We start from the raw sequence: 20,068 nt of genomic DNA on the forward strand, positions 1-20,068 counted from the left end.
CCCGTGACAAGAGTTTATGCTCAAAATGCGAGCTGCAGAAGAGACAGCCGTAGAGAAATTTTTGAGAGTGCTTAGGGAAATGCAAACAGTTCTATTGAAGAGTAGGAATACATCCACAGAAATAAACACCGGAGTCTCAGAGCTAGATGAACTATTCGACGTCATGAAAAACTGCAGAAGCGGTTGGATTCCAGCTGAGAAAACCAGCAAAGGACGTATCTTGCCGAACACATTAACGAAAGAAATCGGAGGTGACACCCCGCAATAGCTCGGAAAACAGGTGTTGTCCAGGAGAGCACTTCTTTGGCCGCAAAAATAAACGCACCATGTCCTGCCGCACCCGGCTCTTCGAAGAAACCAAGAGTTCGAAAACCTGAAAAATGGCAAGTGGTAAGCCGGCAAAAATCTAAGCCCAATACCGCGCCAAAACGAAACGATGGAGCACAGAGCGATGGAGCTAAGAAGGCTAAGGAGAATCAAAAGAAGAATGAGCGCATACCAAAACCGAAATCGGAGGCTGTGTTGGTAAAGCCGGTAGAGGGCCACAGTTATGCTGAAATCCTCAAAATCATCAGAGAAAAGACAGTTAATTTTTTTATGATTTTTGCACAACTTTTTATTTTGGGTTTTGCACAGAAATACACTCGGAAATATGCCATTGCTTGCCAAGCGGTGACCGCATTTGATAAATTCGGAAATTCCGCACTTTCGTGAAGCTGGTTTTCGAAAACGCCTATATTGAGTTTCCACCATCTACCTTCTGCTCAAATATGAACGAGACGTTATCAATAAAACGGTCCGCGGATGACATATGGCAAAAATAAATTTTTTGTTTTTTGATAAGACTGTTATAAGCTTACATGGCAAATTTCAGCGTGATATGTCACATAGTTTGTTTTCAAGCTCGGGAGTGTTCTTCGAATTCTCTTTTATGACTTCAATTGTCTCAAAATGTTTTCCACGGAGCGGCAACTTGAGCTTGGGAAACAGGAAAAAGTCACATGAAGCCATATCAGGCGAATACGGTGCTTGCGGAACGATATTAACATTATTTTTGTTCAAATAATCGCGAACAAGACGTGATGTGTGAGCTGGTGCATTATCGCGATGCAAGAACCATGACTTGTTGTCCCACAATTCCTTCCTTTTAAGACGAATGTTCTCGCGCAAACGCTTTAAGACGTCTAAATAATATTCAGCGTTAACCGACTTTGCGATTTGTGCGATTTTCAGGTACAATTTCCTTTACTTTTCCGATGTTTTCGTCGTTTACTGATGTTGCTGGACGACGTTCATGAGGCAAGTTTTCAACCGATGTACGGCCCTCTTTGAACGATTTGTACCACTGGAAAACACGTGCACGTGATAGAGCAGGGTCCCCATAGGTTGTCTGCAACATTTTTAAGGCGTCTGAAGCCGAAATTTTGTTGGAATAACAAAATTTCAAACAAATTCTTTGTTCAGCTTGAATTTCCATCGTTAAATTCGAAGAACACACTCGAGCTTGACTTGTTTACAGTAGCACAGAAAACAAACTATGTGACATATCACGCTGAAATTTGCCATGTAAGCTTATAACAGTCCTACCAAAAAACAAAAAAAATTTATTTTTGCCATATGTCATCCGCGGACCGTTTTATTGATAACGTCTCGTTCATATTTGAGTAAAAGGTATACTACCATTCTTTCGCTTTCATTTATAAGTAAACTTCATAAGTGCACCTCGGATATTATGCTGTGTTACTACTTTTCGATTAACTGCTGAGCCAGCTGAGCTACTAATTGCGTCTAACTTATGAGGTGCTGTGCTATTAAAGAGCCTGTCTTATTTAGCATTATTTAAAACTTCTTTAATTTTTTTCTTCTCTTTTATTTATTGAGCTACAAAAAGGCTCTGTCTCATTTCTACAAATACCTTTGAAATAAATAAACAAATATCCACACTTTTCAGAATTTACTTTGCTTTCAAATTCAAACTCACCTTCATGAAAAATCACTAGCTTCTTGTTGCATTATTATTTTTGTGTCAAGCCTTATCAGCCAATATATAACTTTAGAATATTATGGCTGGCATTTCAACAAAAAGATGTCTGCACTTGATAGCCTTTGAGTTGAATAGAAAAAAGCAGTACACAGATTTTACATACATATACACGCATACAAATACACTGATGCTAGCTGCACGAAACACAGATTTACAGATGCTAATGTCTGTTTGTGGTAAGTGACGCTTCTTCTCACTGCTTTCTTTCACATTTTTAAGCGGTTGGGTATTTAATGCATTTTGGGCATTCGGGCATTGTGCATATTTTAAATTTAGTTTCACTTTTTTCGACTTTACACAAAATTTATGTCGTGGTGTTCATTTCCTGTTGGATTTGAAATCAAAAAATATTTTATTATTGTAATATTTAGTAATTTTTATTTTTGGCAAATTTTTTCTAAATTTTTCTTTAATGTTTATGTATAATTTTCAAGTTTCAGTTACATATAAAAGTATATTCTTATGTAAAATTTATTTTCTATTTTTATAAACGTATGGCAGTTTACAAAAAGTATCTTTATTAAGTACTAGCTTTAACCCGCGGCCCCGATCGCGTAGGAGTAGTTTTGAGGGATTTAGGATATGTATATAAAATAATTACAAACAATAATTTCACGGAAAATAATTTTTTATTTATAACCATAATATTACAATACCCGGTATCCGTTGCTATGCCTCGTTGAATAAAATCAAAACAACCAATCAGAAAAATATCAAGCAAAATTATTTTTATTAATTTTCTATCTCAAACCGTTTTTGAACTTTGCATATGGGTCATAGTTGAACAGCTTATGCGGGTTATGAAGTCTAGAGTGTGCTATAAATAATGGGAAATAGGAAAAACTAAGATTTTTTAGATTAAATTTAAGCAAATATTCGATTATTAGTGACGAATGAGAGTGGTGGCGCGGCCTGGGGGCTGTAGGAAGGGAGTTCCGTCATAAAAACATTCCTATAACCTTTATTGGGTGCAAATATGAATGTATAAAAACTTTTACGTCATTTGGTGTTGTCGTTTCGTAGTGATGCGCGGACAACGTACAGACATTCACCTTTATAGTATAGATAAAGATATGTTTTACACCAACTAATTGTCGCCCAATCATTTTACTGGGCATTTTTCACAAATGAAGTGGCCCACAGTTTAAAATTGTCTCCTAATGGCAAATGGTTGTTTATGATGAGCTTTCTCATGACATAAAATTTAGTTAAAAAAAAAAATAATGAAAAAAAAGTCTGTCTGGAGCGAACTTTATATGCCCACACACATTTTAGTACCAGTTGGTACGAGCACTAGCAGTTAATTTTTGTGATATAATAAACGCATAGAGTGTGCAACTTCAGATGGACGCAGGGAAATTTGATCTGAGCAGACATATTCACAAAAACAAGGCGTGGTTTTTAACTGCTCTGAATAATATTTAAGTCGAATCTAACTGAGTTGGGGAACAAATATGTACCAAGTTTGTGCGCATTTTCTTAAGCTTCTGTTGTGGTTTACACATTTCCCTAAACTAAGGTATTTCAATGGGGCATTTCTCACATTTTTCTTGCATATTTCGTTTTCTTTGGGCTCATCATTTGCGCTAAATTTGTGTAATTTTCAGAGATTCTTCCCAATTAAAGATGTCGCATTTTTTTAATTAGTTTTTTTTTATTTCAATTAAATAGTTTTTTTAATAATTTTTTTTTTTTTTTAATAAAATTTTTTAATACATGTTTTTTTTTTTAATTCTTTTTTTATACAATTAAAATCTTGTATTGTTGAAATGACTATTATATGGTTGGTGGTTATTTGCCAACTTTGCCCTTTTTTTATTCCAAACTATCTTGGCAAAAGTAATACGCGTAACTAGTCTCATAAAATACCTAGTCCTGCCATAAGTTCTGTTACAAGTTGAGTCCGTTATAAAGTGATTTCAAATAACAGGTGCTATGAATGAATGGATTGCGCTATCGAGAGATGATTAACAATTTTTCTGACCGGAATTCGATGGTATTGATCTGAACAACGTTGATTTTCAACAAGGCGGCGCTACGTGCCACACAAGCAACGAAACCATTGATTTATTACGGGAAAAGTTTCCGGACCCTGTTATCTCTCGAAGAGGTGATCACAATTGGCCACCAAGATCTTGTGATTTCACACCTTGTGACTTTTTTCTTTGGAGCCACGTGAAAGAGAAGGTCTACGCCAACAACTCAGGGTCGATTCAAGACCTGAAAGATGGAATTTGTAAGGTTATCGAGGACATAGGGCAGCCACTTTGCAATTCAGTTATGGAAAATTTCATGAAAAAGGATATTGTCCTGTAAACGTCGTCCTGGTGGTAATTTTCCTGATGTTATTTTCCACTATTAATTAACGGCATATCTTCCTCTTTATTATGAAATAAACATCCGATCGTTTTGATATTAAAAAATAGCATTTTTCTTTGAATATCAAAATAACATCTCTTGTTCGAAAACCCTATAGATACGAAGGTATAATACATTTCGTGAAGAAGTTAGTTCCATTTAGTCATTTAAATATTAAAAAAAAAAATGTTTACATTTTAATTCGACATGGTCACCATTTGCTTTTACACAAGCCTTCAAACGATTAGGTAATTCAACTCTTGCAGCACGCACGGTTTCCATGGATATTGACGTCACTGCTCAAGCCAAAGAATGTTTGAGACTCGCCAAATGTTTGTGAGGTCTTCGACAGGCCATTTTCGCTCATTCTGATCACCAAATGTAGTCCAATGAGTTCAGATCTGTACTCCCAGACGGTTAATCTTCTGTTGCTGTGAACCCAGGAATATTGTTTTTTAGCCACTGCTGGGTGGTTTTTGCCTTATGGGCTAGATCGGAATCTTACTAGAAGATCCAACGCTCTCCATTGAAGAGAGTACTGCTCAAGTGCTTCACCACGTCTTCTATGACATTCTCTTGGTACACTTTTGCCCCGGTATTAACGCCTTTTTCGCAGAAATGAAGAGATGTACTGCCTTTGCAAGACACTCCCCACCAAACCATTACGGAGGATGGATGTTGGTCACGCTGAACCCTTGAAACAACATGTTTTGCGTCTTTAGAAGTTTTAGTAAAGATTTTATCGTTTCGCTTTCGCTTTTTCAACATTTAAAATTTTCTCATCTGTGCAAAGAAATATTTTTATGGCCGTTGACCGCGTGCCACTGAAGAAGCACCGAGTCTAACTCTTTTCAAACGATAACCAGTTGAGCGTTGGAAGGCTTTCATGTGGGGTTCATCCCTAATTGGTCTCGACATGGATTTGGTCATTACATTTGTTTCCCTGGACATGATTTTCCGCTTTATAAGGAGATTTCTGCGAATTCTTCCTCGAACGGCACAGGTTCGAACCACGCTAGGGCCACCACTTCTTCTTCAGTCAGCCAGTTTCCACCTTAGACGTTTGAGAAAGATGATTGATCGTGACAGTTTGTCTGTCTCGAAATATTAAGTTTCTTCAGCAATTTGTAAATCTCACTTGCACTTCTACAACACTTCTGCAATGCAATCACTGCAATGCGGCTTCCCTTAGCTCCCTACTCCATTGTTAAGAAGTAACATTTGCCAACGAAACTGAGAATAATTTATGAGTTTATTGTGCTCGCCTCATGCATTGTGAAATTTGTCACAAAATTTATGGCAAAACTAAGTATATAAATTTTTCTTCGAGTTAACGAGCACACGTCTAGGCAGGCGGGCAATATTATATGGCTAAATCGAGACTTCTCATCACTCTGAGCATCTTAACTAAAATAGTGGCCTCTGATAGGTATCGCATTTAGTAAACAGTTCACTAGCGGCTACCTCCGCTTGGAAAACATAGTAGTACCTTAGTTTGAGCTTGGTGGGGAGCTCTTGGCAAAATACTCCTACTTCAACCTTTCCGCCCAACTTGGAGCCATCCAAGAAATGGGTTGCTTATTGTGCGCAATAACTTAACACATAAGAATCATCAATTACTAGGGTTCCAAGTTGGAACATTACCATAACACACAGGGCACAGCTCATGGAATAAATACCTAAGATAACAATAGAATAAGAGTTTAAAAAGTGTCCTTAAGAGTCATGTACGGCAATCCCTTGCAAACCGCCTACATTTGCACAAAAATTGATCATGACATTTTTGATTTGGCTTAAATTTTACTAAGGAATATTTAAAAAAAAAATTATATTTTGGAAAATAAGGCCATCAGCTTTTAAAAACTACCTTTTATTTAGCGAGAAACTCATTTGGAAAATACAAAACTCGAGCTCTATGGGACCTAGTAGCCATGGTCTTTCCTCTTTTTATATTGAGCCAAAAAGAAGTAAAATACGAAGATTAAGGCGTATCGTGTAAGCTCTTTTATTTTTGTATTATTTTTCCCTAGCTTGCACTACTACTTTCTGGGCGACTGTGTTCCACCCACAACGCTTCCTGCTACAAATACACTGAGGCACTGCCCTAGTAGCCGTCCTGTGCTTTGTTTATTTTCTCCCACCCTCAAATAGGTATTTAAGTTTTGTCGTCTCAGCATACCCACCTCCTGAATGCAAGACGCTTATATCATTGGAGAATTCTGTAAAGTGTTTGCATGTAAGCGTTGTTTATGTAGATGGGTGTTGTTCTTTCTTTTTTTTTGCTTTTTTGCACTAAATATTTATTGGCCTTTGCATATTTTATGTGCGTCAAATGTACACACATATTTCTTCTTCTTCTTCTTCGACGTATATTTATCTATGCTAATAAGCGCATTTGGGTGGAATTGCGAATATAAGAATGCGTGATTTTAGTTACTTAAAACAGGGTGTTACAAGCTCCGGTTTGACTTAGAAAAGTTTTGTTTGAATACCTGATGGAATTTGTAGGCATCTCTTTCAACAGATTTTAAGTAAAAAATTTACAATTTATTAAAATAAATGAGATTTCGCTAGGAAACTGTATACAAGTGATTAAAATTCATTTTTTCTGAATTTCATAAAAAAAATATTTTCCTTTGCACTCCTTTCATGATGATGTATGGTCGAGTTGTAGCATTATTTTGTTCTTTTTTCATGTACAGACTACGCGACTAAGTAATTTTGAGTAAATAAAAGAATTGCAGTTATAAGAGCAATAATATTATATGTAATGTAGCACAGATATTAACTTAGCCTTTAAACTTTCCCTACTTTCGGCGGGTAGGTCTAACTGATCACCTAACTCATTGGCGTACTTAGAACTACGGCTGATTGGATCATTTAAAGAGCAGTTAGTTCTGCAACGAGGAATACGAAGGCATACATGTGGAGCATTTGAAAAGAGAAGAAATAATGAAGAAAAAATTAACTTTAATAAAAAATGGCAGTTACTGTGATGAGTGACTAGGTAGATGAAATGGTTTAAGTACTACTCTGGCATTCCCCAAGTAGCACTGAAGCGCCGTTTTGATGAAATGACTACGTCTCTACAAATATAATGGAACAAATTTCCACTGCTTTTCAAATATAAGTAGCCCGAGTAGTCCCGGGCCTAACACATCGATGGCTACTAGTTTTATGGTATTCACTGCTTTGTCAGTTAGTATCTACTAATCTTAAACAGCTGATAAAACTTCATGATTTTCCATGCATTAGTTCGTGAGTTGTACTAACAATGACGTCACTTTTGTTATTACCAAAAAAAAAGTGTTCAATAAGAATTTTGTGTTTTAATTTTATACAGCTTCTTGATGGGAAAAAATATCGTTCAAGCGAATGGAATGGCTTGGCATGTATTATAGGGGCTCCGTTTCATCAGAAATAACAATAAAACAGGAAACGATGGTTTGCTGACTTTAAATTTCAAAAAAAAAAAAAAAAAAAAAAAACATAAAACAATCCACAAAATCGTTTTGAATGAGCGAAAAGTGAAGTTGCATAAGTAAACTCGCATCGTAAAGATATCAAAAGAATGATTTGGTTTTATATTGCATGACTATTTGACTACCAGAAAGCTCTGTTCAAAGTGGATGTCGCGTCTGCTCCCTGTTTTGTTTCAACAAGACAATACTCAGTGTCATAAGTGAATCAAATCCATGGCAAACTACATTAATTGAATTTCGAATTGCTCCCATATCCACCGTATTTGCCAGATTTCGATCCCAATGACTACTGGCTACTACCTAAAAATGCTCACGGGTTAAAAAATTTGCTCGATAGAAGAGGTTATTGTTAAAACTAAGGCCTATTTTGAGGCAAAAGATAAGTCGTTCTGCAAAAATGGCATTCAAATGTCGGAGCGGTGCTGGAATGATTGCGTTGCTCTTGATGGAAATAAAGTTGATGAATAAAGCTTATTTTGAAAAAAAAGTTTCTTTTTTAATAGGCCCGGTACTTTTCAGCCCATGTGTTATGATGAATGGCAAACATAGCAAGCAGCGCGCCATTCTTTACTATATTGCACGGAGAAATCAATCCACGTCAATTTTTTTTTTAAGATTTTAATGACTTTGTGATATTTGATTTGGTTAATACTCGGTGTATTTACAATTTATTTGCATAAAGAAAGTGTCAGTAAATATTTTTGGAAATTTCGAAAAAAATGGAGTGAACCTCAAATTTTTTCAGAATTAAAAATTTTACTTGTCTATTACGCGTTAAAGCATAGGAGAAGTCTTACATCAAAGCTTATAAGTAAATTAACACCGAACATCTTAAAGTTCAAAAACGTACTTCAAGACAGATCATTTTAAGTCATCAAAGGCTGAAATCAACTACGTGGTATCAACGACAAATGTACGTCTTCGATTGCACTACATGAACCTACCAGGCAGAATAGCTCGAAAATTTATTTATTTATTTATTAAGTATTAAAAATGTTCATTATAAAATTTTTGGTTAAACCTAATTTGCAGAATATGGTGTACGCTACCTTAATTCTTAAATATACTTTTTCCTTAAGATGATGTTGAACAATATATATAAATTAAATTAAGGGGGAAAAACTAATATACTATAAAACCCCTTACGAAAAAACAAAAAACAAGAAAAAGGAAGTTATGTGCATGCACAATTCAGCTATTTTATGACTTAAACATGCTGAGGCAGATCTAATAGTAATTGGTTATTAGAATAACTACATTTTATCTTAAACTTATCATTAAGTTTTTCGATTCGTGAGAATATCATTTCTATTTTGTTAGTAACCGTTTTAGTTGTGTAACCGTCTTGTGCAATAATCCCATGGTAAAATAAGCATCATTTTTAGAAGCTTATTTTAATAGCTCGCAAAATTCCTCTGTTGAAATAAACAAACTTAAGGAAGAGAAAAATATTTGCTTCAGAGTCCAAGTCATGGTGTGGGTGAGAGGGTATGGAAAATTGGCTTAACATACTTTGCATCGATGGAACAAAAATACAATAAATTTATTTGGCAATGATGCTGAGCGAAATGTTAAACGTCCTAAAGGACACGAGTTGTCATCATGGTTCAGAAAAAACCCAATTAAGCACGGTGGCGGCAACATACTGATTTTGGGATGCATCTCTTCCGTCTGCAGAAACAGCTATTCACCTCATAGTCTATAAAATGGATAAATTTATTTACAATAATATACTTCCATAAACATGCTCAGCAAATTGTAGAGCAAAATATGTCACACGCCTTAATGTTAGAAAGTGAATGGGTTTTACAAAAATTTATAAATTAATGTTTAAGTTATGGATCGGTCACGACATTCATTCACTTGATCTAAATTCCATTGACAACCATTAGGAAAATTTAAAGAAGCGAGTCGGGAAGGAAATACTCAAAAACAAGAAGCATTTATGGCAGAAAATCAAAGCACTATGGTATTCCACTCCCACAGAAATCTGCCGGAGTATAATCAATCCTATACCACATCAAACACAAAAATTAAATCATTGACAATCATGGAGGGACAGTGGTTATAGATTAAACTTCCATAATTTACACAATATATTTAATAAAATCACTAAGTTGTTTTTGTTTGTCCTTTTTTAATGACCAGCTGGTCCCCATTGTCTCCAGTTAAAGTTTTAAAAGATTCTTGAGTTATTATTTATAAGTTAATCTATGAAATAAAATCTGGTATTATTATTTTAAAAACTTGCATTTCCAATATGAATGTGGGGGTACCTATTTTAATGACTGTATGTGCATATATGAAACTGTATATGTGCGAAGCGTTGATTGCGTTTTCTTTAAATCTTAAATTGGCCCTACGATGAAAGTTTTAAGACATGCAAGAGACGTTTAGAGCTATATTTAGGGCTATATTTGGGCAAAAAAAATGCAAAAAACTTAAAAAAAATTTAAGTCGGAATATTTTTAAAAATTTATGTTCCAAGTTTGTCACAAATAAATACATTTTTTTTACATATAAAATGCTTTTTTATTTAAAGAGTGGTGCCTTGCCATTAAGGGGGGGGTAGGGTTTAGCGCTAAAAAAAAACACTTTTTTTTTAATTTTTTACAGAAATATGGCTTAAGATACTTTAATAAAATCAGTTGCATGTTATTGTACATCTTTTCAATAAGTTTTTAAAAAATATCAATAATAAAATATTGACAAATAAGCCCATGACAGAGGTTTTTTGGAGATATGGTTTTCGAGAGGTGCTCTGCGGTGCCAATCGACATTCGTCGTAGAATCATCTGAAACTAAAAAAGTCGAATTTTTCAGTTAAAGTATGACGTAATGCTCCCCCCTACATTAATAAAAATTTTTTTTTTTCATTTTTGTAGTTTTGGTGGCAAAAAAACGTAAAACGAGCATTTTTGGCGAAAAATTTCACCATATTTGTAAGTGAAAAACAACCTTAAAAAAAAAAAAATAAAAAAAAAACAGTGTAGGGGGGAGGTATTTTTGATTTAGAAAACGTGTGCCAAATTTGAAAAGAATCGGTTGAATAGTTTCGGAGTTGTGATTGGCACCGACTTTTAAGAAGTCGTTTCGGGAAAAACGCGTTTGAAAAAATGACTCTGAGAAATTATCGATGCTTCGCATTCGAGGTAGAGTGCCTACAAAAGCTATAACTTTGAGAGTTCTGCTCCGCTCCACTTAAAATTTTGACACAACATTCTTGAAATGATTTACTATAAGATGAGTGAAGAAAAAAAATTTGAATTTTTGATATCGGAGAATGAGGAAAAGGTTTTAAAGGTTTTAAGAAAAATAGTACCCCAATTTCGAAGTCTTACTAATGAGACGGTGAAATTACATATCATTCCAATAATTCATTGAAATTTCTATGATGAGTCGACTTATATTCCATAGTTTCTGCTAACTGAATGAAGAATATATAATATCCTTGGGCGAAATTTGAACACTTTGTTTATTTTTGGGCAAATCGTTTTGGAGACAGAAAGTTCTGAACAAAAAAATTAATAAAAACATATTAAGCAAGTACAAAAAATATTAAAAAAAAAACAATTAAAAAATATATAAATATAAAAAAGGAATAATTAAAAAAATGTATATATGAAAAAAATGTTAACAAAAACGAAAAAAAAGGGAAAAAAGTAAATTATTTATTAAATTATTAATAAGAAATATAAGCAAAAACAAAAAATAAAAAAATTAATAAATAAAAAAAACGGTACTGCAGTGCTCATTATATTTCAATTTTGCTTAGGTATCAATTATTACAGGTAACAACTTTTCTATGGCCCAGGAAGCATGAGAAGTCATAACTTATGAGGACAAATACGATGAGTAGGCGAATTTCTACTAATTTCATATTTAACATTCTGATGGAAAAACTGGCATTGTACCCCATTTTTCCAATTTCTTTTCAGGGATTAGTGATTTTTTTATAATTTAAGAATAAATCCAGTGTATATTTTCCAATATGAGTGCTTAAATGTATTTATGGTGCGTTTTCCAACCTAAATTTTTTGGATACGGAAAGTTCTGAACAAAAAAAATTATAAAAAATAAATAAAAACTATTAAAAAAAACAAAAAATAATAATAAAGAAAATAAATGAAAAAGATAATAAATAAATAAAAATTTAGTCTATATAAAGGTGAATGTCTGTACGTTGTCCGCGCATCACTACGAAACGACAACACCAAATGACGTAAACATTTTTATACATTTATATTTTCACCCACTGAAGGGTGATCGAATTCCCTTCCCACAGCCCCAGGCCGCGCCCCCACTCTCATTCGTCACTAATTTAATCTAAAAAATCTTAGTTTTTCCTATTTCCCACTATTTATAGCACACTCTAGACTTCATAATCCGCATAAGCTGTTCAACTATGACCCAAATGCAAAGTTCAAAAACGGTTTGAGATAGAAAATTAATAAAAATAATTTTGCTTGATATTTTTCTGATTAGTTGTTTTGATTTTATTCAACGAGGCATAGCAACGGATTCCGTGTATTCTAATATTATGGTTATTAATAAAAAATTATTTTCTATGAAATTATTGTTTGAAATTCTTTTATATACATATCCTTAATCCCTCAAAACTACTCCTACGCGAGCGGGGTCGCGGGTTAAACCTAGTTTAAAATAAAAAAACACAGTACTGCAGTGCTCATCATATTTATGAGGACAAATAAACAAACTAAAAATAAATAAAAAATAAAAAAAATATTACAAGAAATATAAACTAAATATAAAACAAAAAAAAAATTAGTAAATCATAACTTATGAGGACAAATATGATGAGTAGGCCAATTTTTTTTAAATGTTCAACATTCTGATGAAAAAGTTGTCATTGTACCCCATTTATTCAATTTCTTTTAATTGATTAGCTTATACTTTATAACTTTAGAGTACATCCAGTTTACCAGTTTGCAATATAAAATCCCAAATATATTTATGAGTTTTCCTGCCTAACCTGTTTGGAAACGGAAAGTTCTGAACAAAAAAAACACAAATTTTAAAAAAAATTTATTAGAAAATAAAAATAATACAATAAAAGAATAAATGAAAAACAAAATATATAAAAACATAAGAAAAAACATTAACAATATAACAAGAAAAAAAACCAAAACACAAATTATAAAAACAAAAGTTCTTAAATAAATAAAAATTAAATAATAAAAAAATATACGACAAATAAGATAAATAACAAAAAGAAAAGAACTACAAATACAAAAAAACAAAAAAAAAAAAATTTACGAATTAAAAAAAACAGTACTGGGGTGCTCATTACATAATATTTCAATTTTGCTTAGATATTAATCATAAGTATAATTTTCCTATGTCACATAAACCAAGCGGCCGCCGTAGCCGAACATCGGTTCGAATCTCGGTGAAACACCAAAATTAAGAAAAACATTTTTCTAACAGCGGTCGCCCCTCGGCAGGCAATGGCAAACCTCCGAGTGCATTTCTGCCATGAAAAAGCTCCTCGTAAAAATATCTGCCGTTCAGAGTCGGCTTAAAACTGTAGGTCCCTCCATTTGTGGAACAACATCAACACGCACACCACAAGTAGGAGGAGGGGCTCGGCCAAACACCTAAAAAGGGTGTACGCGCCAATTATATATATATACAATATATAAATACATAAACCAGGAAAAGTCATAACTTAACTGAGTAGACCAATTTTAATTAATTTCGTGTTCAACATTGTGCCTGAAAAACTAGATTTGTACACCATTCTTTCGCTTTGTTTTCAGTGATTCGGTAATTTTAGACTGCCTCCAGTTTACATTTAGCAATTTGAGTGGTTAGAAAATATTTCTTCCGAATTTTTCCACCTACATTTCTTGGATACGGAAAGTTCTGAACAAAAAAACAATATAAGAAAGTTCATAAAAAACATAAAAAAATAGTATAATAATAAAAAATAAATAATAATAAAGTGTGGCTAAGTTTCAAGGGCCGATGTTGATTTTGAATAAAATACACTTTCTTTTTAAATTATTGCCATTTCTCTTTACTATGATAATATTGGTATAGCTCAATTACGTACAAAATAATATATCGGCCAAATAGCCGCCGCGGCCTCGGCGGCACACCTCCATCCGATGCACAGTGGTTCCGCCATAGGACATTGGATGAAAATAGTCATGTTAAAATTATGCAACAATATTTAGCTAAATGTTAGTTCATTAGTCATAGTAACTTAGAGTATAAAAGAAATTTCAACTGCACAAACACTTCACTTATAATTGTGCCTCCAAAGTAAGAGAATTTGAAAAGTGATAGTTAGCGTGGTCTCCGCTCCGTACTTACGCAGTTCCGGGAAATGTTATTTTTCTAAGCATTACTGTGTTTATGACCTGTTGTACAATGGAAATTCAAGTTGAAGGTATGTAAAACATGTTGAACGTTTTCTTATCTTTTTTAATTATTATTTGATGGGTTTTCAGACCGTACGAAATACGTACTTTAAAATTTCCCATTTTTTTTTTTTATAAGAAGTTTGTAAAGTTTTAACTAAGTTCGCACGAATTCGCACAAATGAAACATACATTAAAATATTCTTACATATGTCCTCTTTAAGGAAAAATAGTTTCCAGCTGCGATGACCTGCGACTGCGCTTGATATAGGGTCTAATCTGTACCTATGTGACTCATCTACGAGTAAATGTTAGATTTGTGGTGCGACACCTAAAGAAATGAATGACGTAGAAAAGTGTAGAAACAAACAAGTAAACTCCAGTAGATTTGAATTTGGTTACTTATTTCTTTTACTTTATTCATGTTTCTTATAGAATCGAATTTAAAAGGTGGCAAGCACGTTCATCTGAGGAAAAAGCACTTTTAGCTAAGAGAAAGGAATTCGTTCAGAGGGAGTTTAGAGAACAATTAGGCTTAATAGTTGACAAACCGCGAAGTGGAGGAAGTGGCACCTCTAATGATGGAAATACAGCACGAAAATTTTTCCTTCATTCAACCATATCATCCGAAATCACAGGAATAGACAAACACGTTATAGACAGATGTAGTTATCTCCTACAATGTCTTTCATCTGGTTTTAAAATTAATTCGACTAAATTCAAAATATTCGCCCTAGACACTGCTAAAATTCTAGTTAGTAAATATTCATGGTGTAATTTACCTGCATCAGTTCATAAAGTGCTCATTCATGGGTCGGAGGTAATCGATCATTGTTTATTATCAATTGGAGAATTATCAGAGGAGGCAGCTGAATCATATAATAAATTAGTGAAACAATTCAGACGTGACAATACCAGAAAGCACTCAAGAACTGTAACTAACACGGATCTTTTACACAGGCTTCTTCTTAATTCCGATCCATTTATATCTAGTCTACGAAAATTACCATGTAAAAAGAAATCTATGATGTCAAGAGAAGTGTTAGATTTACTGAGTTAAAAGTTTTGTATTTCTAAGTAATAGGTCTATTTATAAGTTCGTGCGGTTTTACAACAGATGGCGTAACTTGATTATTATTCCATCGATCCACATTTCCAAACATTCATTGGAGAGCTACTGTCGTAAGGCACAAACGTCAGTATAAGTTTTTTATTTGAAGCGTAAACAACAATATTTTTACCACACTTGAAAATGTCGAATTTCGTGCCAAATAATGTGTTTTTGCGGGGAATTCTTCTTCATTATTTTAATATGAAGAAAAAAGCAGCCGAAAGTCATCGTATCTTGGTGGAAGTTTATGGTGAGCATGCTCTATCTGAGCGAACGTGCCAGAAGTGGTTTGCACGCTTTAAAAGTGGTGATTTTGGCTTGGAAGACGAAGAACGCGAGGGTGCGCCGCCAAAGTTCATGGATACCGAATTGGAGGAATTGCTCGATCAAGATCCGGCTCAAACGCAAGAAGAGGTTGCAAAAACTTTGGGAGTTGATCAATCAACCATTTCCAAACGTTTAAAAGCCATGGGAATGATCCGAAAGGTAGGCCATTGGGTGCCGTATGAATTGAAGCCAAGAGACGTTGAACGCCGTTTTATGGCATGCGAACAACTGCTTCAACGGCACAAAAGAAAGGGTTTTTTGCATCGAATTGTGACTGGCGATGAAAAGTGGGTCCATTACGACAATCCAAAACGTCGGGCAACGTATGGATACCCTGGCCATGCTTCAACATCGACGTCGGCGCAGAATATTCATGGCCTGAAGGTTATGCTGTGTATCTGGTGGGACCAGCTGGGTGTTGTGTATTATGAGCTACTGAAACCGAATGAAACGATTACGGGGGATGTCTACCGACGACAATTGATGCGTTTGAGCCGAGCACTGCGAGAAAAACGGCCGCAATACGCCGATAGACACGACAAAGTTATTTTGCAACATGACAATGCTCGGCCACATGTTGCACAAGTGGTCAAAACATACTTAGAAACGCTCAAATGGGATGTCCTACCCCACCCGCTGTATAGTCCAGACCTTGCGCCATCCGATTACTATCTCTTCCGATCGATGCAACATGGCCTGGCTGACCAGCACTTCCGTAATTACGATGAAGTCAAAAAATGGATCGATTCGTGGATTGCGGCAAAACCGACCGAATTTTTCACAAAGGGAATCCGTGAATTGCCAGAAAGATGGGGAAAAAGTAGTAGTAAGCGATGGACAATATTTTGAATATTAAATTTGTAACCATTTTACGTCAATAAAGTTTCAAATTTCGAAAAAAACCGCACGAACTTATTCATAGTCCTATTACATTAACTTTTTGGAAAGTGAATATTTTATTATTTTCATAAATAAGAATAAGTTAACTCATCCTTTCGGAATTTAATGTTTTTTTCTATTACTGACTATAATTTAAGATTTATGCAAAACCTTAAACGGAACAAAAAAATTTTATGTAAAAAATGTGTTTACCTAATTTTCCTTTGACTTTTTATATTAATTATATATTACTTTATTATATATTATTATTATTATATCTTATATATATTCTTATTATATATATATTACTTTTTATATGTCTTAATGTTTTTTTAACAAATAAAAACATTTATCAACTTAAAAACGTACTAAAAAGTCATTTATCACGCCAAAAGTTCCTATGACCGCTCTTCCTACGCAGCGGGCCCACTGTGCGATGGTCCAAATTTTCGTTTACGTTGAGGCATAATGAGGTTCTATGCCGTTAATGTGCCGAATTATCTCATCCTTTGGCTCTTGAATTGTTAATGGCTAATCGAGGTACACCTTGTCTTTCAAATAATCCCAAAGAAAGAAATCCAGCGGTGTCGTTGACGCTTAGGTGTGGTTCATATTCAACATCGGCTCTTGAAATTTAACCTCCCTTTATAATAATTAAAAATAAATGAAAAATAAAAAATTAAAAATATAAAACGAAGTACTTTGCTGCTTATCATATTTAAATTTTTTCTTACATATCAATCATGAGTACAATTTTTCTATGGCCCATAAAGCATAACAAGCCATAACTTATGAGTAGGCAAATTTTTCATAATTTCATATTCAACTTTCTGGTGAAAAAAACTGAAATTGTACCGCATTTTTTAACTTTATTTCCATTATTTTGCTAATATTAGGCTACCTTCAGTTTATATATGAGTGCCTAAAAGCTATTTATGACGAATTTTCCTACCTAAATGAACTAACTACATTAATAATATTTTTCCTACATTTATTTTGATTATCCTTTCGCTTGTGTAGAATTTATTTTTCTACTAAGTAGAGAATTTTCATGATGCAGATATTTGGCTATGCCTCACAGCACAGCTGATTACTCAGAGTTATATGAATTTTATAAAGATTTATGTACATCTAAACACTTTGCCTTTTCTCTTTGACGAAATATAATTTAAGGCGTACCAGCAGCCATATTCTTTATGCAGACAACGTGCCATAGCCACACTGATTGAGGTTGCATGCAAATAATGACGCTACAAGGCTTCAAGCCCTGAGACACGTGTGTGTGTTGGTGGGTGTTTGTAATGTAGATAAATTTCACACATACGCAGACATATTTATACACAATATATATAAATATCCAAGTATATCCTGTATGCCATGCCGAGCAGCGCACATTTACATTGCGCCGCAAGCAAAATAACAACCATAAAAAATTGACAAAGTGCACAATCTCATCAAATGCGGCGACATCAACCTCTACATGTTGCAAACATATTGGCGAACACATTCATACACCATCGTCAGCTGCTACAGCAGGCAGTACAAGACTTTACAAAGGCATCAAAATTTTTCAACCGCACAGTTCTGCTCAATTGCTGCTTCTTCTGCTTTAGCTGACTGACAACATATCAACGAATATGATGACTTGTAAAATTGTGTGCTTGCTTTTGACTTTCAGCTTCACTGACTCAATGAAGATGTCTGTCTTGCATTCAGCTCTACAACTTCACTGCTGGCTCATGTGACTGATGTGGCTTTAAATTGATATGTCTTACATATTCGTCTGTGTATTTTTAATGAAATAACAGAAGTCGACCTAGCCCTTTCTTCCTGTAAGCCACTACATTGCTTGCTTTTCGCTAAATATTTAATCAATTAATCGCTCATAGTCGCAGCCTGACTAGACAGCTGAATTTCTAATAGTTTCATGAAATAAAGAATACAAATTTTTTTTTCTATGATAGATGAGAATTTATTAACCTTAAAGAAAAACGTGCTAAAACCTGACACGTTTTTTTTTTCTTTTCCTGAAAGTCCATATAATATAATATATATTTTTTTTAAATATATAAGGGCACTTCTCCTAATCAGCCTGCTCCGCAACAGCGGTGTGGCCATCAACATCTTAAGTGATGTGTACTTATATACGAAACATTCCAACATCAGAGCACTCAATGCAACAACAACAATCACTAACATTTTTCTTGCATAGCTGCTACAACCTTTAAGCAACCACTTTTATCTTGACAATACCTCTAAAGTTGCATAAATACCCTCAATTTTGTTACTAAGCGCGCATTGCATGCATCCAAATAGAACTCACACACTCCCACTATTATATGCATAACGGCATATTTTCAAGTTTCAGCAAATATTTGAGTACAAATATTTCATTTTTCTACTACCAATAATTCATTAAGTGCCCCACCCTAAGTGACCTTCCGTACACATTCGTGGTACGCAAACTATTTCCAATAACTAAGCATACTTTTCAGCACAGTCAGCTGTTGTGAAAATGTTGCTGTCCTTTAAACTGTTTACTTACATATACGCATATACTCGTACAGGTACACAGCGGTCAGTTTATGCGCAAGTTTGGCTGCCGAGCGAAATCAATCACCAATGAGCACATATTTTGTTGTTAATATATTATCACTTGCACTTGTGCTTAGTTGCCTACTTTTCGGTGCTGCATCGATTTTTATTTGCAGCTTAGCAACAATTTTTGACAAAAAATCGCATTCATATGTGTTTCAAGGTTGTTGTATTGAATGTTTACATGAAATATTAATGAGTTTGAAAAAATAAAAATAAAAATACAGAAGCGCACCAGCACCTAAATTTTTTATATGCCGCTTATTTTGTGTTTTGCTCACAATTTGTTTATAAAATATCAGCACTGTGCCAATTCTAGCATTATTTTTTAGAAATATTAGCAACAAATTACTTGCTTATCCTTACTATCGCACTGCAATATCTCCTTTCACACACGCACACACACCATCACTTCACTTGTCTGATAATTTGTTACACTTCTCTTGCGTTAGTTGCCTAGATAACGCATTCGTTTTTTGTGTTTTTTCTTTTTAATTTTCGTATTCGCATTCACATTCGCGTGCGTAACTACTTCACCGCCGTACTTCCGCTGGTTTTGCTTCGTCGCATGCGGCACAATCACGCGCGCCTTCACTTGCCACACAAACCGTACGCGTCAATTTTATATGAACGACTGAATCGGTCGTCATTCGCAGCCAGTTGGTTTTATGTGGCGTATGAGTGTCCTGCTGCTGCACATTGCTTTTGCAGCCTTTTACGAGTTGACTGCAGAAATATCCCTACTTTTTCTTCCATTCCTCCCCGCACATGCGCACTGCGGCTGTTTGTCGTGCAGTGTTCGGTAATTTTTGTAGACTGGATGTATTTTGAAGACTTTTAGTCTCACAAGTCTTGCAGCCTGTATTCTTGTCGGCCTTTCGCCGGC

General features: G+C 34.5%; 1 protein-coding gene across 2 annotated transcripts in view; it reads right to left on the reverse strand.

Moving 5' to 3' along the window:
* LOC128860352 (cysteine-rich motor neuron 1 protein) overlaps positions 1 to 19,802 on the reverse strand; it is a 258,225-nt gene extending 238,423 nt beyond the window's left edge. The window contains exons 1-2 of one of the 2 annotated variants that reach the window (XM_054097832.1): positions 19,133 to 19,802; positions 1,982 to 2,369 (exon numbers count right to left, since the gene is read on the reverse strand). The gene's annotated coding sequence lies outside the window, so the exon portion shown is untranslated. The remainder of the gene's footprint in view (positions 1 to 1,981; positions 2,370 to 19,132) is intronic. The other variant, XM_054097831.1, reaches the window with a different exon arrangement.
* Positions 19,803 to 20,068: the final 266 nt, after the last annotated feature.

Source organism: Anastrepha ludens, chromosome 4, assembly GCF_028408465.1.
Source record: "Anastrepha ludens isolate Willacy chromosome 4, idAnaLude1.1, whole genome shotgun sequence".
Lineage (NCBI taxonomy): Eukaryota > Metazoa > Arthropoda > Insecta > Diptera > Tephritidae > Anastrepha > Anastrepha ludens.